This window comes from Lissotriton vulgaris, chromosome 1_2 (assembly GCF_964263255.1).
Source record: "Lissotriton vulgaris chromosome 1_2, aLisVul1.2, whole genome shotgun sequence".
In the NCBI taxonomy this organism is placed as follows: Eukaryota; Metazoa; Chordata; class Amphibia; order Caudata; family Salamandridae; genus Lissotriton; species Lissotriton vulgaris.
The window spans coordinates 215491588-215515815 of NC_141686.1; positions in this window are offsets into that span (position 1 = coordinate 215491588).

Consider the following 24228-nt stretch of genomic DNA (forward strand, 5'->3'; position numbering starts at 1 on the left):
CTAGCATATGCAACACAGCCAGGAGCTTTGCCTGTGGCGGTATGTTGGTAGGCCTGTTGGTTGCTACCTCTAGCCTTGGTTCAATGAGTCGCCGTAGATGTTCTATGATCTGCTTCTTGAGGCGAAATAGACTTATGACCTCCTCATCCCTGAGGCCTCTCAGGACGCTCCTTTGACGGAATAACCGCTCCTTTCTCCGGCGTTGCCTTGGGGGGGGGTGGATTTTGTGGTGCGGGGGGTGTGGTGGGATTCCTGGTGCTAGTCGTCTCCGTCTGGCAGCTACTTGCAGCATTACAACCTCCATGGTGTGGGAATAGTTGCAGCAATGTCCACTCTGGCCTCTCCTCTTGCTATGTGCCGATGCGTCATTTCCTGCGCGTCCGTTTTGTAGGCGCACCAATTCTGACGCAACCGCAACGCTGCGCCATTTCTGCTACGGATGCGTCAAAAGTGGGAAAAGTCATAAATGTGGATGCGTCACTTTTCCTCATGTTTCTCCGGGGTAACGCCCACCTTGCATACATTAATACTTACGTGTCGCAGGGCATTTTCACGCAGTGGTTTTTCCCGCGCAGTGGGCTGAAAGTGACGCATCGTTGGGGATGCGTCGCTTCATTAATATGGCGCATGCGTTGCGCCGACGATGCGTAATTATTTTTGACGCATTGACGGCGCAAGCTCTTCATAAATAAGGGCCCAGGAGCTTTATCTCCGTGGCACAAGTTCAGAAACTGCTTCACTGATTTATGACCTCTGCCAGGCGATGTTCACATTTTCTGCCAGGAACTGCTCTGTGAATTCGTGGTCCTCGAAAAGCAAAACATATCAGAAATAGTGTGGTAGCTGTTTATACAGTTTGTGCCAAGATGGTAGCCGAGACTTGGTAACATTGAGGGACTCGATTCACAGTTTTGCGAACCCTCCCAAAGTTCTAACATACCCAACCCAGCAGCAAAACACTCCTCTCCTGTTGCCAAAAGGATGCTCCCAAGAGGGTGTCTGACACAGCACCCAAAACACACAAAGCGCCCAGAAGCTCTTTCACAAACCACTTTGCACTGCTCATGGGACTGAGTTCCTCTGTGAGGGGCGAAATGGGCTTCAGGGGCGACACCCGCTTTTTTACATTACGTCATTATCACATCCGCTGTGCAAATAAAATAAAACATTCTGAGAGGAAAATATGTTTCCCACAAGAGAAACTCCTTTTCCTAAATCTCCAACAAATCTCCAATGATTTCTACCCCTACCCACCCTGGATGGATTTATGCCAGCCTTGGGTAGTAGTACAAATATGAGCCTTTCATGCTGGAAAAGGAAGTGTTAGAACTTTGTAAATGCTGACAAATTAGTTTTTGTGGGTTTTCACAAACATTAATGGTAACCTAGATCCACACCTTTAGTTTGTCCAGGAATCCCAACACCCGTAAAATGGGTTACACCTACCAGGAATCCCTTGGTGAATTTCTAAAAGGCACAAGTAAGGTAAATATGGCTGCAACGTCAGTTATTCTCTAAATTTACCTTTGATATGAGGACACTGAGCATGCAGTAAGCATTGGTTCTGAATCTATCTTCACCACTTTCTGTGGTCTTTGGCAAATCACTTTTCTCTTTTTTGTCTCCGTTCCAAAGCCTTTTAGAATTGGAAGTAATTAGAGACAGATTAATGCCTGTATGAAGAATGTAGGGAATTGCCCTTTTCGACATGGTCACCCCGCCTTTTGCCTGGTATTTGATGTGATTTTGACTGGAAATGCACTGGGTTCCTCATAACTGTCCTGCCAGTGTCAGATCTCTTTCCCAAAACTGTATTATTGTTTTCCTCAAATGGCAATACCTTTGGTACTTTCTGAAAGTCCCTAGTAATGGTACCCATTGTACCTCAGGCCTGAGGCACTAAAGAGGGTCCCTAGGGGTGGCAGCAGAAATTGTGCCACCCAAAGGGTCCCTGCACAAAACCCATGCACACTGCCACAACGGGCTGTGTCTTAGTGCAAACAAAAGTGAAAACATGACATGGCCCTCAGTTTCTGGGCCATGCCATCTACACTGCATGAGGTATTGGGAATTCACTCCTACCCCAGGCCTCACAGCCCTAGGGCAGGGTGTGCTATACTACACATGAGGGCATCATCACATGAGCAGGAATGCCCCTGTGCTGGTTAGTTCCATTGCTGCCAGTACAAGTGAACAGGGAAACCATTTTACAAGCATGTGCTGGACATTGGTAAAAACAAGTTCTCCAGCTATGTGATGGCTTCATTTAGAGATACCCCCTGAAAACCTACTACCCAACTGGTATGTTGACTGACTGGGTAACCAGCCTGCGACCAGAATCGAGTTTCTGACCCCCAAGGGGGAGGGCCTTTACTCTCTGGGCCGTAAACAGGGCCTGCTCGGTCGGGGTAATGGTACACCTCCTCCCACAGGATGACTTGCAGACTAAAAAACCAAGGCAGAGGAGCTTCAAAGGGCATACTGCCTCTGGTATGTCAAGCTTGCTTCTCTCACTGGAGATGAAACAGACCCCCTTTGTCCAAGCCCTTTGGCACCCTGACAGGTAGGAAAATTATTTAGGCAAGACAAGCTTGCCCATCCTCAGGCTAGTACTACCCCTGAACTGGGCTACCTAAAGTGTTTTAGACTTTTCAGAAGTGACCATCTTGGTGATGGCAATCTTAGGAATACTGGGATATGCTTTTTTCCACTTTCCCCAGGAAGTGGTCATTTAGGGGGCGTAGTGACCCCAGTGGTAAGTAAGCATGGGCGAATTTTGCGAATCTCGCGTTCGCGAATTTTGCGGATTTGCGAACTGGCAATCCGCAAAATCCGCGAATTCTCGCAAATTTGCGGATTTTTTTTTTGTGTGTTCGCGCGGGTTTCTGCCAGTTCGCGAGGGTTTTGTACAATTTCGCAAACGCGAACTTACCTGTCGGGTCGCAAGTTTTGCGAACTTGTTGTTTCTACGTGTCCAGCCTGTTTGGGACACTCTTCTTCTTCACTGCCACTCTCTGTCACCACTGCCACTCTCTGACTACTCATGCCACCCTCTGGCCCACCCATGCCACCCTCTGTTTCATCACAGCACCCTCTGGTTGTCCAGTCAGTGTACATTATTGTGGCAAAGCAAAGCACACCTTCCCTGCCTCAAGTGACCTGAATTAATTTGGGGCTGATTAATGTGTCACAGAATATTTTTTTAGCTGGCACCTGCTTCCTTAGTGCTTCCTGATTAGTGATCTTTTGCACTTGCTAAGTGCTTTCATTGTTGCAAAATTAGTTACAACACCTGCCCTGCCCCAACTGACAATAATGAATTAGGGGCTGATTAATGGATTTGAACTTCCAGCCTGGCTCCTGCTTGTCTCCCTTAGCTGTAATTCAGGACCTTTGTGGCATATGTGTAACTATTCTGAGGTTCAGAGCAGGGTCACATAATAGTTGCAACTGGCAACTGAACTCTGGAGGGGCCCCTCAGGAAGCACTACAGGAAATGGCTACTAATGATGAGCCTGAACTTTTGAACCTGGTAAGTAGTTTCAGTTTTGCTAAGATCGTATTTCTGCAATTTAGCGCTTATTCGCGGGGCGCGAAGTTGTACTGGGAAGCCGCGAACTCACGCGAACAGTGCGAGCAAGCCATAAAATCCGCTGCTCGCGGATTTGCGGATTTTGCGGGAGATTCGCGAATCTCGCGGATTGCGAATTTACCGAAAATCCGCAAAATCCGCGAGCGAAACGGATTTTCCGCCCATGCTTAGTGGTAAGTAGCCCATTGGCTACTACCCTACACACTCCTAATGGCCGTAGATTCAGTACTTAGGGAAGCCCTGGCACCAGGAAACCAGATCCTTTTGACCAGAAAAAGAAGGGCCAAAGAGCTGTGAAAGCAAGAACTGCAGAAGAAGCAACTGACTTGGCACCAGGCATGCTGGTCTGTTCACCTATTCTCAACAGTTGCAACTAAGTTGTCACATCATACAAGCTGCTGATCCCCCAAAAGCCTAGCAGGACTTCTAGCACTTTCTAAAGACAGAGGAACTCCAGTGGAACAGCGGAACTGTTCCCCTGCATCTTGAAGGTGCCAAAGACTGAGCTGTGAGACTCCAGAACAGCAAAACCTGACACCGCAAAGCGCCACTGCACCCGAGCCCCCTCGCCCGAGTCAACATGGGCAATGGTGTCACAAAGGTCCCCCAGCATTCAGATACAGAGTCTACCATGGTTTCATCCCTCGTGAACTCTCTGAAGCTGCGGCAGCCTCAGCGTGCAGGCCCGCTCAACTGCGAGTGCTCCATGACAAGAAAAAACAGGCACCTTAAAGACCCTCTATACCCAGCCGCCCTGGTCTGAGGAGAGGAGGACCATTGGTGTCCCCATGTCCATTAGCATCACAATATTTGAACCTTCCTGTTGGTTCAGCCTGACTAGCCTTCCAGTCCAATACAGGAGCATCTGTTAGAAAAGACCGACCTCCATTGTCTTGCATTGGGCACCCAATGCTGTCTGGCACCACTTCACCCGGCCGCCCTCATGCTGCTGGAGGTGATCTGCTGGTGCTGCCTTGGACCCTGCCCCATACACCTCTCAAGTCCTGGAGGTTGGTCTCATAAGTTGCTGAAAAGAACTTGTATGCTGTAATTATTTTACTTTCATAGGATAACATTGAAACCACTGACAAATATTGAATTTTGGAATGGTGCACCATTAAAGTTCTTATCCACAATGCATTGTTCCTTCACGGCCAGAGCAGGCACCCTTCCAAAGAATATGGCCCAACAGTAAAGCCACGGGTTTGATAGCCCATCAGGTGTGCCGTGAAGTTGCAGCAACCCGTCACCTCGCCAACCGGGTAGAAATGTCAGTCTTAACTGAACGAAACGCGTTGGCTGAATGTTGTGTACAAAACCTGAACAAAGAAAGATTAAAAAGGCCTGTCCTCACGTATATTCTTACTGATTGTGGACAAGAATGTCTGGAAAGAAACTTTGGCTTAGTGGGTGATGTTCAGAAGAGGTTACAGGCCTTCCCCAAAGATTTTCTTTGCAAAGAAGGAAGAGATAGCTCCATTTCAGCTATGTGATTCCTTTGAGCTGGTAAGTCCTTTACGTCTGGTTTATACCCGCAAAACATTGTTTTCGTTCAATACTAGCCATTTATCTGGGACCTTCATTATGAATAAGTCAACTACATTGATCCTTATCCATTTGTGCACTCTTCAGATTTACAGCCTCTTGTCCCCCCTCGTCTCTTCCGGCCCTAATTTTAAGGTGTCTCTTGATGTGCAGTTTTTAATCATCTTTGCAAGTGAATCCTGTCCAAAATTCTAAATTTCTGTACTGCGTTGCAGTTGAACCTGAAGACGGAAGGTGCAGGAGTTGCGACACAAATGAGTTTAGAATTAAAAAAAGAAACAGAACAGTGAAGTGCGGCTGTAATAGTCCACTGTCGTGGTTGTTCTATTATTTACCTCTGACAAATACCCTAAGGGTTGACTGTTTATATGCAAAAGTATTTCTTTGAAAATATACTCACCTGATCATATTGATTCTGGGGCCTAAACATATATAAAGATACGCGTTATTTTTATAAATTGATGGCTGCTCAACCACACTACTCCCCAAACAGAGCACCTTGATATTGCTAGAGCAAGCCCTGTATACTCATAAGAAAACCCCCGGACTCTTTGCATGGTAAACTCGTTTTGATATACTACATAAAGAGCCAGCTTCCTACAATGATTTAGGTTCATGTGAATGTGGTTTGAAAAAGAACTGGCCTGTAAATGTGGGCATCAGCCCTGTAACTGTATACCAGTAGCAACTAGAATGATTGATTGTGTTGAATCATAAAGCAATTATATATTATTCTGTCCAAAATTTGTATTCCCGGAACAGTAGTGTGGATTTTTGTCATTTAAGTGTTTATTTGAAGATGAAAATAGAACCTGTTTTTTATAATTTGTATCAGATTTTTATTGTGTCCTGTTTCTTTCTTGTTTGTCTGTTTTTGAACTTCTTAATGCTTTGCACTTGTTCCTTTGATAAAGCCAGACTGCATACAGCCACAGCTACACAGGTTTCAGCTAAGGGTTTTCAAACAAATCTGACTGGGTCAAGTACAGGTAGTGAGTTTATTATCCGGTGAGGTCTTGCAACCAAACAATATAATAAACAGCTTACCTCACAAGGATGCTATGGATGTAACACGGTCAATGGAGGATTTCTTCACTACTCCTCGGTCCATGAGCTTGGTGAGGTGGTCCTGACTACAGGGGTCGTAGTCTCTTGAGGTCCTTCAAGTCTTGCAGAAATCCAGTCGCTGCTGGGCTACCAGTCGTCCGGTTCAAGGTCACAGCCAAAGAATTCTCGAGGGTGTAGCTTGCCTTTTGGGATACCAAGCTGCACTCCAGCAACTTCCTGGGTCCAGCAGACTTGGGTGCAACTTTTGAGTGTTGGGTCCTAGTCTCTGGTGTGGCACGGAGATGAGGAGCAGTGATCTGGTGGTCTAGGCTACCAGTCGTCCCAGGCTTCTTTAGGTGTTATAGTCCTACGCTGCAAACAGGAAGGACCATTATGTGCCGCATTATGAGCATGCAAAACCCTTGGACCCTGGAACCACAAGGCCACAACCAATGGAGATCGGAACAGTCAGAGCATCCTTGAGTCTCAGTGAAAGAGACCATAGACGCAAACAAGGTTATGTCTTTTCAGTGGCGAGAAGGGCCATTTCCATTGTGAATGTCTGGTTAAACCAAGAGGTGGTCAGTTTCGATATGGGCAGGTGGCTACAGTCACGGCAGAGAAGGGGACGGAAAACTCCACAGCTTGATGGCAGCAGAAGGGGAGCCCTCAAGCTGTGTTTCAATCCCTTTGGTGAAAAATCCTTCTCTCAAGGAACCAGAACATATCTTTATTTCTGGATATCATGGTGGATCAAGAACAGAAAGAACTCCGGGCAATGGTGGATTCAAGAGCCACTGGGTGTTTTATGGACGAGATGAAAGCACGGAGGCTAGGAGTGCTCCTCCTATGGAAAGAATCTCCAGAATAAGTATATGCGGTGGACAGCAAAGAGTTGAAATCTCGACCTATTCGTTACACCACACCCAAATACTAGTTAACATATAACGACCATCATCTGGAAATGATATCATTCAATATCATTCAAGCACCCCAGTATGGAGTGATTCTAGGCCTACCTTGGTTGTAGATGCACAAACCTACCATAGAATGAGCCAACAAACTGTTGCTCATGCAGTCGAAGTACTGCCAAAACCATTGTAACCACCAGCCCTCGGTCCTCTCCAAATCATTGGCCTTACGAGACCACATCAGAACTGTTGGGGAAAAAGGCATCAGTCTGCCGACTTGTGACCTGAAATATGTCCATGTATTCAGCGATACCATGGCTGAGGAGCTCCCTCCACATCGGGTATATGATTGCCGGATAGACGTTCTTCCCGGAGCAGTGGTCTCATGTGGTAGGGTATGTGCCCAACGTGGAACCCGAAAACCTGCACTCAAGGCAGTACATGGATATGTACCTTGCCTTAGGCTTCATTCATCCCTCCAGGTCTCTGGCAGGATCCCCTCTCCTTTTCATACCTAAAGCCAACGAGGATCTGAGATGCTGCAACAACTTCAGAGCACTAAACACGATCACTGTTAAGAACCAGTATCCCCTGCCCTTGATTCCTGTTCTTCTGGAAAAAGTCAAATCAGCCGTCATCTATACCAAGCTCGACCTCAGAGGGGCATACCACCTCTTTCGAATGCAAGTGGGCGACGAATGGAAAACGGCTTTCAAAACCCGGTTTGGGTTGTTTGAATATGTTGTTATGCCATTCGGGCTTTGTAACGCCCCGCGACTTTCCAGTTCTTCTAAAACTACGTGCTCCCTGAATAATTAGATCACTTCGTCGTAGTGTACATTGACGACATTTTCATATTTTCATCCAAGGAAGAAGAACACGCACAGCATGTAAGTTGCGTTCCACACACTTTACGCACTCACCGTCTGTTCTGCAAGATAAGCAAGTGCGAATTCCACATGACTACGGTAGAATTCCTTCGGTTCATGCTCACCCCTGCGGGACAAGTGATGGCGGAGAGGAAGATAAGGGCTATCACCAACTGGCCCTGCCCCCAGAATGTGAAGGATATTCAAAGCTTCTTTGGATTTGCCAACTTCTACAGTAGGTTCATTCAACAGTTTTCCAATCTGGTAACCTCCATAACGCGTCAAACAAGAAAGAACATACCTTTTCTTTGGACAAAAGAAGCACAGATGGCATTCGAGCTACTGAAAAAATCCTTCACTTTAGCCCCTATTCTCTTGCATGCCAATCCAGAAGTCCCTTTTATCGTAGAAGCAGATGCTTCCAAGGTGGTGGTAAGCAGGATGTATGATGGTACAATGCAATCAAAATGATCGCGGTACATCACAAAGCATCTTTTACAATGCAAATCGTAACCACGACTTGCGCTGTAGGGTGCTCGACTTAGGAATAGTAAGATTTACTATTCCAACTCCAGCTTACGTACAGCTGGAAAGGTGTTAGAATAGTAAATCTACTCTTTCTTAGTCTAGAGTGCTCTCCAGCGCAAGTCGTGGTAACGACTTGCGTTGTAAAAGACGCGTCGTAATGGCACCGCGGTGTTTTGACCGTGTTATGCCATCTGCTCACCCGGTAGGCGGGGTTTTGTCCCAAAGGAATGGACCGACAGGCTAGCTGCACCCAATAGCGTTTATGTCCTGAAAACTGAATCCCACAGAGCAAAAATACACCATAGCTGAGAAAGAATTACTGGCCATAAAGGATGCCTTCCTGGAATGACAGCACTGGCTGATGGGGGGCCAACATCAAGTAACAGTATACACAGACCATCGCAACCTTCAGTTCAACGGAGCCGCCCGACATTTCATCCCTCGTCAACTCCACTGGATGTTGTTTTTTGCTGAATTTCACTTCATAGTTACCTTTATACCAGGCACAGAGAACAAGAAGGCAGACGTTCTTATGGGACAAGAAAACTCGTTACTCAATGAATTGCAATGGAAAAAGCAATCATAGAACCTTGCAAGGTACTCTGTGTAGTACAAACGAATAACTTTTTGCAGAAAGTAAGACGAGGGATCCAGTCCTTTGACTGGAGAAGGTGGATGAAGCATCACCCGGAATGGCAGATGTATAACGGAATACCTATGAAACAACAGTAATTATTGGTCCCTACTCGAGAGTTGAAAAAACGTGTGTGTCAGTGTTGTCATGACATCCCCACTGCCGGTCATGTAGGTGGGAAGAAAATGTTGGAGAAAGTACTGCGTCAGTTCTGGTGTCCCACGGTCTGTCCCTATGTTTTGTTGTGGGCAAAACGATGTTCCAGCTGTGCCCAGATGAAGACAGATCACCGCAAGACCCAAGGCCTGCTGCGACCATTACCCAAACAAAAAACCCCTAGGGAAAGGGTCTCATTGATCTTCATAGTGGGATTGCCGTGAGACCAAGGGTGCCCTGCCATCATAGTGGTTGTGGACTACTTATCCAAGAGGGGACACTTCATAACCTGTAAACAAGTACCGTCTGCAGGGCAACTGGCACATTAGTTGCTAATTAACAGTGTGAATACATGGCCTTCCCAGGGCAATCATATCCGATAGGGAGACTCAGTTCACCGCTTTCTTCTGGAAAACGTGGTGCTCCGAGATGCGAATAACATCCTCACTTTTCACGAGTTTCCACCCCCAAACAGACATCCAGACCAAGAGACTTAACCTAACTCTAAAGCAGTTTCTCAGATATTACGTAGACAACCACACAGAAACGTGGGTGGAATTTTTATGGTTAGCTGAAATCGCTTACAACAGTGCCACACATTCTTCATTCACCTTTCTTTAGCACCTATAGTTTTCACCAGCGTTTCACTCCCTTTGTTTTCCCCAGTCACAACACAAAACTCCCTGAAGTACATAAAAGAATGTTACATATATGCTGAACAGCCTTCAACATGCCAAAGACCTGACCCTACGTACAAAACGGGTGAGCTAGTGTGGCTGTCCACAAAGAACATCAAGTTAAAAAAACATAGCGTATTTAACCCCAAGTAAATAGGTCCTTACAAAGTGGTTAGTCACAACAATCCGGTCACTGTGAAGTTGAGGGTGCCTGCACACTTCCGTATCCATCCTGTTTTTCATGTTTCTCTGTTGAAGCCTTCTCATAGCCCTGTTAAGATGCAACCTGTTCCTATTTGGGTGCAACAAGGCCCTGAATATGAGGTGAAAGGTATCCTAGGTTCCAGAATCACAAGACGTAAACTGTGGTATCTTGTGTCCTGAAAGGGTTTTGGGCAGAGGAAGATTCCTGGGAACCAGCCGGGGCGGTGCATGCAGCTCGAATGGTGACTGCCCTCCAAAGGAAATTCCCAGACAAACCTTGTGCCTATCAGTGTTTTCCAAAAGGGGGATGTTCTGTCAGATCGCACCTGTCCAATAGTCACTGACACGCACACGTGATCAGGACTACCCGAAAATAGACGGTCTGGAACTACATGTCATTCCGGTGTCGAGATGGGCCGTGATATAACGAGACAGAGGAGACAGGACTCTGCCGATAATTCCAAGTGCTCCTTGGTGTTTTCCTGATACGAAATGGTCTTTGGACTCCATGTGTGCTGCTGCTCTTTCCTGGCGGACGCAGAGGGGCTAAGGGTGCTTTGCAGCATCTATTTGACTTGTGGTTTGTACTACGCGGCTGCGCTCGATTCTCTTTCGTTGGCGAGACCAAGCAGCCCGGCGGTCTATTACGCGGGAGAGTCCTGAGCGTTGGGGTTGGAGCATTGCCCTGTTGGTGAGACCGCTTCCAAGCGCGTTCCTATGCAGGGGACGCACCCAACCCTCTTGAACTCCTTGACTTGGAGCCCCGCCTCTGTGTTTGGTTCCATTTTGAGGTTAAAAGTGGGATCAGCACATTTGGAACTTTTGTGCAGAGTATGCTGGGTACAAAAGTACGTCCCAGTGCCACGTTTAACCATCTTGAAAGTTTCAGATCTTGAAATAGCACAGGGCATTGTACTCAGTGTCTGGGTTTGTTTTCCTGCCTGCGCATAACTAACTTTCACCTCAGTCATTATTGGCATTGTGAGATGAACATACCAAGTTTCGTTGGTTCCTGCTTCAGAACAGAATTATTCTCATGCTTCGTTTATATTGGTTGCTTAGCCACACCTTAGCCACACCTGATCTTGTTCTTTATGTTCTCACTGTTGGAGAGAGTAAAAGGGGAGGGGGGTATCCAAGAAGAACCTACGGTTGCATACCAAGCTGATCCACACCTAACTAGGGTATGTGAGTAGGAAGTTTTACGTACCAATGTGTTTTCAAGGGGCAAATGTTCTATGGTAGGCATTTCTCAACCTCATTGTTTTCTCTTCATCTTAGTTTTCATGTTGGGATTTTGCAAATCACTCTCTTCTCTCTCCTGATAAGCGCTCCTTCTTTTGATTTACAGGTAGCTTGCTCCACTCCTTCCATCAGTATTGTTCAGTAGTGTTCCACTTGAATATGTCTTCTGGTTACTAAAGCCAGTATTCTTCTCTGTCATCCCCAGATCTCCCTCCCTGCTGTTCCTTCCCTTTCCTTCCCTCGCTTGACTATCTTACTAGTCCGTGCTTATTTATAAGTCGGACTTGGAGCGGTCGAGAGGCGGACCCCATTGAGCTTCGGCACAACCCTGAAGATTCTGGAAGATGGAACCTGACAAGGTCCTGGATACCCTGGGTATCATATATTAGGGACTTACAAGTAAGTTAGCTTACGCCAATTGAGTATAAGCCAATCAAACATACACTTTTTAAGGTCAGGGTACTGGCGCTGAGGTCTGCGAGCACACTGAGGCCTGTTAACCAGAGTCAAAAACCAGCAGAATCAGTCCAAAACCTTGGAGGGGACCATACAAAAAGAGGCATCTCCTAACAACAATTATAAAGTGAACAACCAGGTTTTCAATAATTTCCAAAATGCTGCTTAATCATCAGTCCAGTACAATTTAAGCAGGAAAGCAATCCAATGGGTGGCCGCCAAGTTAGTAAAGGAGCGTCCTCCAATACGCACCCTAGTAATGCGTCTTTGAAGGGTGACGGCCCGGTTTGATGATCTAGAGAGCTTATAGGAACAGATTCTGTTGCTCAGAGCCACATGATCGGTTTAACAGACTGCCTGATGCACATGACAGAGCAATTTAAAATCAGCTTTCTTGAACATAAACAGCCAATAGATAGAATTAAGGCTGGACAATGTGAAGGATCTAGCAGAAAGTTTGCAGATCAAATGCGTAGTCATCTAATGATTTGGAAGCGGGTAAAATGTAAATCATCCATCCCTACATATAAAGCATTATCGAAGTATAACCAATTAGTGATGAGTGCCTAGACTGTAGTTTTGTGCCAATGAATTGGAATCCAATTAAAAATCCTAAGAAGTAGACGCAAAATACCAAAACAACTTCCATACACCACATTAACCCAGTCTTTCATCGAAAGGAAGTCTTCAATCAGCAAGCCCAGATTCTTCAATGGCTTTTTGGGCTTTGGGACAGGGCCCAAAGTGGCACACCACCAAGAATTATCCCAAAAGCCGTTGACTTCCCAAATAGGAATATCTTAGTTTTGTCCCCATTGAGCTTTAGACAATGAGACTGCATCCAACCTGCTACTTCCGTGAGGCAACCCACGGTTCTCTCTAGTAGTTTGGCAGTTCTCTTCAATGGAAACATTTAACTGAGCATTATCCATGTTTTAAATTGAGGTTTCTGGTTGGCAGAGTATACATCCTGTCAAGCATAGGCCCTAGTCCTAGTCAGAGTAAGTCAGACAAACAGCAAAAATTAACCTGTGCTCACCCTCTGGTAGCTTGGCAAAGAGAAGTCAGGCTTAACTTAGGAGGTAATGCGTAAAGTATTTGTGCAACACTGTAATAACAGTAACACAGTAAAAACACAATAAAAAGACTCAACACCAGGTTAGAAACAAAGAATATTGTTATGAGTATAACAAGACCAAAACAACAAAAGTCCAATAAGTAGAACTTAAAATATGAATTTAGAAAGATTTAACTGCAAGGCAGTGCTTTGAAGCAAAGGCACTTAGGGACTACTTGAGGTCGCACTGGAACAAGGTCAAACCGAAAGTTTAGGCCCACAATGAAAGAGCGTGGGTCAGATACAGGAGCCTCACAGGTCCCATTGAAGGCAGTACCTTTCGGAGGATATGTGGTCGGCGAGTGCAAGATGCTTCAGCTCCGAGTCACGCAGTCAGCGTCGAGCCCCTTGGTGATGAAGGCAATGCATCCTTGTCAATCCTCTATGTCATGCCTCGCGTTGTCATTGAGCTTCTCCTGATAAAGACAAAGCGTCGATATCGAGCCACACAGGGAAGTATTCGAAGCAGCACTGCATCATCAGCGAAGGAAATGCTCCAGTTTCGACCTGTGTAAAGTCAACAATGTGTGGGTTTTGTGGAAAAACAGCTGTAGAGACCACTTTCAAGGTCCACGACTGGATTGGCACCTCTTAGCATGGCAGGACTCCAAGTTGGGAGAGTCCAGTAGCTGAAGCAAAATTGAAGGAATTCTTTGATGGTTCCGAGACTTTAAAAGAGGAAGCAAGCCTGCAAGCCCTTGGAGAAACTTGGGTTTACTGATGTATAGAGCAGGTCCAGTCCTTCTCGTACACACAGCAGGCCAACACATAAAAGCAAGATAGCACAGTGGCAGTTCCTTCTACAGCAATCAGCAGGCCGCAGGGCAACACAGCAAAGCAAATAAACAGAGTGGCATTCCCTCCTAAAGCACAGCAGCTCTTCTTCCTGGCAGAATGTTGCTTGGTTAAAGAAGTTTACTAAAGTCATGGTGGTAGAGGTCCAGACGTATACTAGCATTTGCCTTTGATGCTATGAAGTGCACTTGACCCTGCCTTTCCTGCCCTGGACCCAGACTCACTACTGGGGAGGGGGCTAGGCAACCCTGTGTGTGAAGACAAGACTTATCACATTCAGGTGCAGAGTGTCAGATCCTCCCTCTCATCCTGCCCCAGGATGAACCAATCACATGGACATTGCTGTACAGTCACACCTACTCTTTCTTTGTGTGTGGCTGTCTAGAGGGAATGCAGGAAACCAGCTGTCACCCAAACCAGACATGTATTCTAGAGACAAGCAGAAGGTACCAAATGGTTTAAGTAAGAAAATTGTAACTTTCTAAAAGTGGAATTTTCAGAACTGCAACTTAAAAACCAACTTCACCATAGGTCCAGGGACAGCAAGTTTGATTTTACTATCATGTCTCAATTAGAAACTACATTAATAAAATGTTGTAAGGCAGTTCCAATGCTATCCTATGGGAGAGATTAGCCTAGCAGTAGTGTCAAATGAATTTAAGAGTATATCGCTACCAGGATATCTAAAACTTGAAAGTACATGTCCTCCTCTTTAAATACACGACATCCTGCCCATAGGGCTGCCTAGGGACTACCTTAGGAGTGACCGATATCTAATAAAAACAAAAGGTGTAAATCGCAGTTTAAAACTGTACATACAGGCTCTGCAGTGACAGGCCTGAGGGTAAACAACCTTTACAATGCAACTTTTACCACGCAGTGCCTTTACGACGCAACTTTTACAACGCAAACCATTACAACGCATTGCGCTGGGGGGCGCTCTAGGATAGGGAATAGGTTTAATTTACTATCCAACACCTTCCCTACTATCCACGGGGACTGAAGTTGGAATAGTAAATTAAACTATTCACTATCCAGTGCCCCAAAGCACTATGCGTTGTAAAGGCATGCGTTGTAAAAACCGCGTTGTAAAGGCAAGCGTGGTAAAAGCATGCGTTGTAACGTCATACATCCAGGCCTGAGCCATGTTTAAAGTGCTACTTAAGTGGGTGGAACAATCAGTGCTACGGGCCGATTAGTAGCAGTTGATTTCTAGGCCCTGGGCACATGTAGTGCACTTCACTAGGGTCTTAAAATCTAATTTGCCAGTTGTGGATAAGCAATGTTACCATGTTTAGAGTACAGAGAACATGTACATTATAACTGGTTGGCAGTGAAAAGTTCCTAGAGTGCTAGAGCCAACAGAAAGCAAGGTCAGAAAAAGAGGAATGGGAAGGCAAAAAGTTTGGGGTAACCCTGAAAAATGGGCCATTTCTAACAATCTGCATATGAAATAATATCCAATCTGCATGCTCCCACAATGCTAGCCACAGTGATCATATAGATATTGAAGAGCGTGGGACTCAGTGACGAGCCCTGGAGAATGGCATAGTTGACCGCCACAGACTTCGAAAGGCTGCAGCTAATATGTCTGTGAACGATTACTGAAAAACAGCATGACCACAGAATGGTAGTAAAAAACAGCCAATCTCATATAGTCCTTGCAACAGTTGATATTGGAATACTGTATCAAAGGCAGCAAACAGGTCTAGAAGGATGAGGGTAGTAGATTTACCCTCATCCACTCGGAGCCTGATGTTGTACAACACTGCCAGCAGAGCTGAAATAGTACAGTTCTAAATCACATTTGGGAAGAGTCTAACAAGTTATTGCCTTCTAAATAACAAGTAATTTGGAAATTGATTGCCGCCAGTTTTTTCAAAAAAGATACTACCAAAGCATGTTTCCCATTAGAGTTCCTAACAGATCTGCTAGGAACCTCAGTTAGCCATGGGCTAAGAATTAAAGGCGTGAGAAAATAAAAGGCAGCTGATGAACCGTATACCTCATGTTTAGGCTAGGGACCCTGCTGATAAAAGTCTACAGTTAAAGGAAAAGTGACTTACCTTCAGTAACACCTTTTCTGGTAGAGACTCTTTATAGCCACAGGTTCCTTACTTTTGAATAATCTCCAGTGCCAAAATGACATAGAATCTTTCCGAGCAGTACTCTTTTGTGCCAGTCGGTGGCGTCGGTTGGCTCTGCATCAGTGTCGTCTGCACTGGAAGTGACATACACAGGCCAATATAGGGGCCACCCCAGCTCACTGACATCCATTACTTTTCGCGCCATTTTCATGCCAAAAGCACAGAGCCATATAGTCTGCTCTGGGGGTTACATCTTGGCCAGTGTATGGCAAATTTTAATGCAGAGCATAATCGATTATAAGGGGTCTGTTTCTGCACAGCCTTTCCTTTTTTAACCCCGGCAAACCCAACAAAGAGTTGATCTTCTACCCGGAATTCTTGTGTATGATCAAGTTATAGCGGCAATTCTCTTTTTGGGTGGAGTCTCTCCTCTTCTTTGGGAGAATGAGTTGGAGCAAAGCAGGTAGGCACATGTCCTCAGAACCAGTTTGTCTGGGAAAAAAGATGTGCAAAGGTAGGTGCACTGATAGTGGTTGCAGTTCACTAACCCTCCTGACTAATGTTATGCCTACCAGGAAGAGCGTTGTGATCGTTAACAGATGGAGTGGACAGTTGTCCAGGGGCTCAAATCGCAAGCATATAAAGAAAGACAGGATTTAATTCAGGTCCCATTGGAGCATAAGGAATGTTTGGATGATAACAAATAGTGGAGTCATTTCAGGAAACAAGTCACTGTAAGTGACTCAAACAGGGAGTGATGATCTTCAAACCGTGGGAAAGCCACGATAGCCAAATAATAATACCTAACTGTGCCCATAGCAAAACATTTCTGGGCTAAAGAAAGGATAAACAATAACTCCTTAGATATAGGTGCAGAGAGGTGATTAACATGTTCGGTGGTGCACCATCCCATAAACCTGTCCCATAGGCAGGCGTATATGGTCTTAGTTTAGGGATGTCTGTCTGCCAGAATAATATAACAGACCTCTGGAGGAAGTTTGAAGACTTAGTTGTCACCACACAATCTCCATGCATGAAGGTGGAACATACGCAGGTTTGAGTGCAGGACCTTGTCCTGCTGCTGTGACAGAAGATCCTTCAAGAAAGGTAGCCTGAATGGAGGACTGATGCCCAGACTCTGGTCTGGATTCCAAACTCACTTTGCTCAATATGGCACCACAAGAAGGATTTATATGGGCCAGGAACTACTCCCCTTGGTACTTGTTCTTCGAGAGAACTCTGGGTAGGGGTGGTGTCGCCAGATAGGCATACAGGAGGCCTGTACTCTACTGGAGTTGAAAAGAGTCTCCTGCCAAGAGTTGACTTGGAAACTCCAGCGTGCAAAAGTGCTGACATTATACATTCTTGGGGGTGACAAAGAGATATAACCAAGATTTGACACCTTTTCGCATCCCCGTCTGCTCTCCCGCCTCAGGGAGGAAGAGATTGAAGGGCCGGCTCATGAGTGGCTGCGCTCGTTTCTCGCTGACAGAAGATTCCAAGTCCACTGCCCACCCTATAAATCGGAGATACGATCTTTAAGGCAAGGGGTTCCGCAGTGCTCGATTTTTAGCCCTACACTGTTCAATCTGTATATGGAACCCCTTGCAAGGGTAGTGGAGGCCTATGGGGTGGAATGAATGAATGAATGAATACCTTCTTCTATAGCGCATGGCTACTCTTGAGCATCCCAGCGCTGTAAGACAAAGGAAAATAAAGACACTATTGGAAAAGGTGTGTCTTTAAGCGCTTCCTGAAAGCAAGGTGGTTTGACTCATGCCTGATGACATCTGGGAGTGCGTTCCATTCTTTAGCTGCATGCTAAAGAATGGAACCCGCTAACCTGCTGCTGAACAGGCAGGTTAGCGGTATAGTGTATCCCTTTCCCCATACAAATGGCACTGTGGAGGAAGCGCAGCGGACGAGCGCAGCGGGAGCGCCGACTTCGCGCCGAAGTCGTGCCAAAGTCCTGCCCGTCTGCGCCCGTCCGCGGCCGACCGGGGCTAGGGGCTACACCCTCTGTCCAACCAAACCCAAACCATGCCACCACTATCACGTACGACTCCCAAACCCTGATCAAACTTATGCCACCCATCCTAGACGGCTGCCTACACTCTATTGCACTCGGCAACCCTACCAATGCATGTACCCACTGCAGCTACCGACCCACGTGTCAAGCAAAGCACCTACAACCCGCCAAAACATATCAAATGTTTCTGCTAAATTGCCGCTCGCTCACTAAACACGCGGTTCAAATGTCGCTTCTTTTAGAGGACATCAGCCCCGATGCCATTTTTCTCACAGAAACATGGCTTAAAGAGGCGTCAGACCCTGACATCACCTCCCTTCTGCAACAGGGATATCTATTACAAAGAGTCGACAGGCCAGAAGGCAGAGGAGGAGGAATAGGAATCCTATATAAAAACCAATACCAATGTCGGATTAACGCAGGCTCAATATCAAACTGCGAAAGCATTCAATTCGCCCTTGACCTCTCTCCTACGGCGACCTTTTCAGGTATACTTATCTACCGCCCCCCAAACCAAATGGGAGATTTTCTCGACTCTTTACAACTTAAAGTCGCTGACTTAGCTGTTATTAGCCCACACCTAACCATACTAGGCGATGTTAATATCCACCTGGATAATCCAGATGATCCCTCAACCAAAGCCTTGCTAGAGAATTTGGAAGCTATCCAACTCACTCAGAAGGGTTTCGAACCCACACATGAGAAAGGCCACCTTCTGGACGGAGTGTTTAGCAACGACCACGGACTAGTAGTAGGAACCCCTATGGCCCTCACATGGTCTGACCACTACTTGGTCCCCCTACGGTGGCAACACACCGCCTCTGTTCCACTACCCCGCGTACATCGCTCCAAGGGAGAGAATGGACTAAGCTCTCTGTTGATAGGTGGATAGATGCTTTACTCACCACCACCCCACAAGCTAAGGATGACCCAACACTATTGTATGATAACTACTCCCAATGGATCTCCAAGGCTCTTGACTCTGTGTTACCACTAACAACACTAAGGGAAAAAACTAAATCCAAGGCATCACCATAGTACACTCCCAAACTTAAAGAAATGAAAAGACACTGTAGGAAGCTAGAAAGAACCTGGAGGGCCTCTCGCAGCAGCTCAGCTAAAACAAACCATCATGATGCCATAAAAGAATACAAAGCAGAGATTAACGCAACTAAAGCCCGCTTCTTTGAAGACAAAATCAATAACGCCCATAGCTGTCCCAGAGAAATATTCCAAATTGCAAAATCTTTAATTGACACCCCATCCATTCCCCCGGATCCCAGCAAAGCACAATTCCGATGTAATAATCAAGCGGAATATTTTTATAAAAAAATACAATCAATCTCATCAGCATTTGTGGCTCCAGATCCAGCTGACCTTGAAGCAACCATGCCACCCGGCATCACACCCCACAGACTAGTAGAGTTCCCCCCAGTAGGAGCGGACGCTCTGGAGCAAATTATGAAAAAAGTTAAATCTGGATCCCCAAGCGATCCCGCACCTCCATGCCACCTAAAAAAGATCACAGATACAATACGGCCAGTTATTCTTAACATCCTTAACAACTCCATCACTACCGGCATAGTCCCTACGGCCTGGAAGAAAGCTCAAGTACGAGCTCTTCTGAAAAAACCCTCCTTAGATCCAGACAACATGGCCAATTACCGCCCAATATCCCTGCTCCCCTGGGTTAGCAAACTGCTCGAGAGACACATCAATACATCTCTCACTCAGTACCTAGAATCAAACAATATACTCCACGATTCCCAGGCAGGTTTCCGCCCCAAGTTGGGAACGGAAGCAGCCCTTCTGACAGTGACTGAGCTAGCCAGGAAACAGATGGACTTAGGCGGCACTACAGCAATTATTTTGCTTGACCTTAGTGCCGCTTTCGACACTGTAAATACCATCATCCTCATCCACCGTCTCAAGTAAATAGGAGTATCAGGAACAGCCATTCGATGGCTACAATCCTTCCTAGAAAATCACTCTTTCCGAGTAGTTGAGGGTACCACACAATCCAGGACTTGGCCTCTCGATCAGGGTGTGCCTCAGGGCTCGTCCCTGAGCCCCACCCTGTTTAACATATATATGCTCCCCTTGGCAGACATTGTCCATTCATTTGGCCTGGAGTTAGTCACATATGCTGACGATACTCAATTGATCGTCTCCGTGAACCAAACCACCGCCTCCTCGCCCAATCTTGAGAAATGTTTAGTGGCAGTTAATAAATGGATGGCCAGCTCCCACCTAAAACTTAATGGTGATAAAACGGAGCTTATGATTCTTGGAAACCCAAACATCCCCTGCCCGCTTCCGAACTGGCCCCCATGCATGGGCACCCAGCCTCAGTTTAAACCCCAAATAAAGAGCCTGGGCATCTGGCTTGATGCCAATCTCAATTTCAACTACCAAGCAACGATCGTATCTGCCATCTGTTTTGGCATGATGCGTATGCTTAGAAAAGTACTACCACTTCTCCCCCCACAAGCCCGCAGGATCATGGTGCAAGCTATTATTCTGTCCCGTTTAGATTACGGGAATGCGTTGTACCTAGCGGCCCCGGCGACTACAACAAAGAAGCTCCAGGTCACGCAAAACGCAGCAGCCCGCCTCCTGCTGGGCCTTAACAGGCGGGACTCAGGAACTGCTGCTCTAAAAAGACTCCACTGGCTACCCATCAAGGCCAGAACACTGTTTAAATCAATGTGCTTTATGCATAGGGCTATGTGGAAGGAAGCGCCAGCAATGATCTGCTCGCTGGCCACTCCATATCTCCCCCGCAGGTCGCTGCGCTCCAGCACAGCCTTTCTGGCCACTAAGAACAAAGTCAAACGTGCCAGATGGGGAGGCCGCTCCTTTTCCTCGAATGCGGCCAAGGCTTGGAATTCTCTGCCAGTCTCCCTGCGCGGTGAGCCTAATCTCCTAGAATTCCGTAAGGAACTAAAAACCCTCCTTTTCACGTAAATCACACCACCCTCACTTGCCCCCCAGTCACACTCAGCGCTACGAGGCCTCCGGGTAGTCTGCGCTTAATAAAACCCATTTAATAATAATAATAATAATGCACAGAAAGCCGACGGCCGCCCATCCGGGCCAGCGTCATCCTGGGAACTACCAGCAAGTTCCGCTGGTTGGATCTCAGAGACCTCACTGATTGGTGGCGACGAAAGAGGGGGTCCAGAATAGGCTGGCCAGCACCATGGATGGACTTATGCGCCAGGCACATGGTCTTAAATGTAATCCTTCCCTTGATGGATAGCCAGTGCAAGGATTGAAGTGCGGCTTTCGCTGAACATCTTTTGGGGACTTTCATGAGCAGTCGAGCAGCACAATTCTGTACAGATTGCAGAATTTTTATGGTGCCGACTGGGGCCCCCATATAGACGGCGTTTGCATAATCCAGCCGTGACATAATCAACGAGGTGAACAGACAAAATATCGACTCCAAAATATCAACTGGACATAATATCAACTTTTAAATATAGACTGGACAAAATATCGACTGGACAGAATATCGACTACAAAAATATCGTTTTTAAGGTAAGTGAAGTATGATCGACTGTATAAAATATAGATAGCAAAAATATCGAATTTTTAATAATATATAATACTTTATAGTGTATTTTTATGTAATAATATGTGTGAAAAGTGTGTATTAATGTTATAAAATATTTTATTAAATGAATTTTGTTTTTATAATAATTGCGTAATGTAATTCTGTAGCGGGTTGTGGGTTTATAGGGGAATAGGGTGGGAAGTAATTTAATAATAATTAATTAATTAATATATGTTTGTAAATATTTTTAATTAATAATTAATTGATAATTAATTAATATTAATTAGTTAATTAATTAATATAATTTAGTACATATTTTTTATTAGTAATTAATTGGTAATTAATTGTAATTAGTTAATTACATTAATTAGAGTAAATTTTAAATATATATAATTTTGTGTTATTGTAAAGTAATTAATTGGGGTAAAATAATATTAATTATTAAATTAATTACAGCTAATGTGCTAATATATTTACTTTATTGTTATTGTTAATTAATAATTAATTGGTAATTAAATAATATTGATTAATTTTGGGTAAAGGAGTATTTTTAGGGTTCAGGGTCAGTTTTCAGTTTTTGGGTAAAGGGGTATTTTTAGGGTTCAGGGTCAGTTTTCAGTTTTTGGGTAAAGGGGTATTTTTAGGGTTCAGGGTCAGTTTTCAGTTTTAGGGTAAAGGGGTATTTTTAGGGTTCAGGGTCAGTTTTCAGTTTTAGGGTAAAGGGGTATTTTTAGGGTTCAGGGTCAGTTTTCAGTTTTTGGGTAAAGGGGTATTTTTAGGGTTCAGGGTCAGTTTTCAGTTTTTGGGTAAAGGGGTATTTTTAGGGTTTAGGGTCAGTTTTTAGTTTTTGGGTAAAGGGGTATTTTTAGGGTTCAGGGTCAGTTTTGGGTTTTTGGGTAAAGGGGTATTTTTAGGGTTTAGGGTCAGTTTTGGGTTTTTGGGTAAAGGGGTATTTTTAGGGTTCAGGGTCAGTTTTCAGTATCTTATTTAATTATAGTATGTTACTATATATATATGTTTTAACAAATAATATTGGAAATTTTTTTTTATTACTTTCATTTATTATTTAATTATTATAAGTTAATGTAAGTATTTTTAAGTATATTTTAGTAATTACATTTTAATATTAATTTAATTTAACACTGTTTTTTATAAAGTCGATAATTTTTTACAACTATATTATTGTAAACGATATTTTGTACTCGATATTTTTGTACTAACCTGTTTGTAGATACAAACTCGATATTTTGACTGTCGATATTTTGTCCACGATATTTTTGCTAGTCGATATTTTGACCCTCGATATTATTTCAGTGATCCAATCAACGACTGGACTAGCAGTCTTCTGGCTTCGAATGGCAGAAGGTCTAACACTTTTTTTAAGACTCTCAGCAGCCCGTAACAGGTTGCGGCTACCTTTTTTGCCTGGTAGTGAAATCCTAGGGAGGAATCTAGCCAGATCCCCAGGCTTTTTATATGAGTCTTAGGAGCTGGGGGGGGTCCTAGGCAATGAGGCCACCAAGGGTCAAGATTAATTGGGGCTTTGTAACCCAGGAGCATGATGTCCGTTTTGGCCCCATTTAGCTTTAAAAAGGAGGAGGTCATCCATTCCAGAACCTTGGTGAGACACGGGGTCAGATTGTTGATCTCCTGATTTAAAACATCGTTCCTCACCAAGGAAACCACCAGCTGCGTGTCATCGGCGTAGGTAACAAGTTGGATTCCCCAGGGAAGAACCACCTCAGCCAAAGGTCTCATATAGATATTAAATAGAGTTGGGCTGAGGGAAGAGCCCTGGGGAACGCCGTGATTCAGTTGCAGCTGGCTGGATGACACCTCTCCCTCAAAGACAGAGAAGCTTCTGTCTGATAAGAAGGAATGGAGCCATTTGATAGCCACTCCCGAGACTCCTGTAAGATGCAGCCGATGCAGCAAAAGAGAGTGGTTTACTGTATCGAAGGCTGCGCTGAGGTCCAACAGGACCACCGCAGCACAGCCTCCTGCATCCACAATACCCCTAACTGCCTCCACTACTGCTACCAGGGCTGTCTCTGTTCCTTGTTTTGCTCTGAACCCGGTCTGGGTGGGGTGTAATCCTTCTGTGGATTCAATAAAGGAAGATAGGACCTGATTCACATATTTTTCAGCTATTTTGCTGATAGTTGGTAATAGTGAAATAGGCCTGTAGTTGGCCAAGTCTTCAGGGTCTAAGCTAGGTTTCTTGAGCAAAGCTCTGACCTTAGCCTTCTTCCACTTGGGGGGCACTAAACCAGAGGCCAGAGACGCGTTAATGACCTGCTTTATCACAGGGCATACTGTCCCTGATACCTGTTTAGGAACTGCCGGGGGAGCAGCATCTAACGGGCAGCCAGATTTAAGATTACTAAGGAGACTATCCACTTCAGCCAGATCCAATGGAGGGAAGGCTTTGAGATATACAGATGGGTTAGAGTCTATGTCCAGGTCCCCCTTTTTCCACTCTTCCAATTGTCTGGGGTATCTGTCACTGGTGCAAAGCCGGAATAGATGTTAGACACCTTAGATGCGAAAAAGATAGCTAACTCATCACAGTGTTCTACACTGATGACAGGCAATTGGTGATGACGCTATCCCAGCCCCCGGAAGAGGCTGCAGCAAACTTCTCTGCCTGTCTTGGGGAACTAAGCGATACAAAAGGGGATGATGGACGGAGCGTTTGAGCAAATCAAACACTCACCCCCAGTCAACTGATCTGGGTTTAATCCATCACCATTCTTTAGCTCACTCAGCCACCCCAG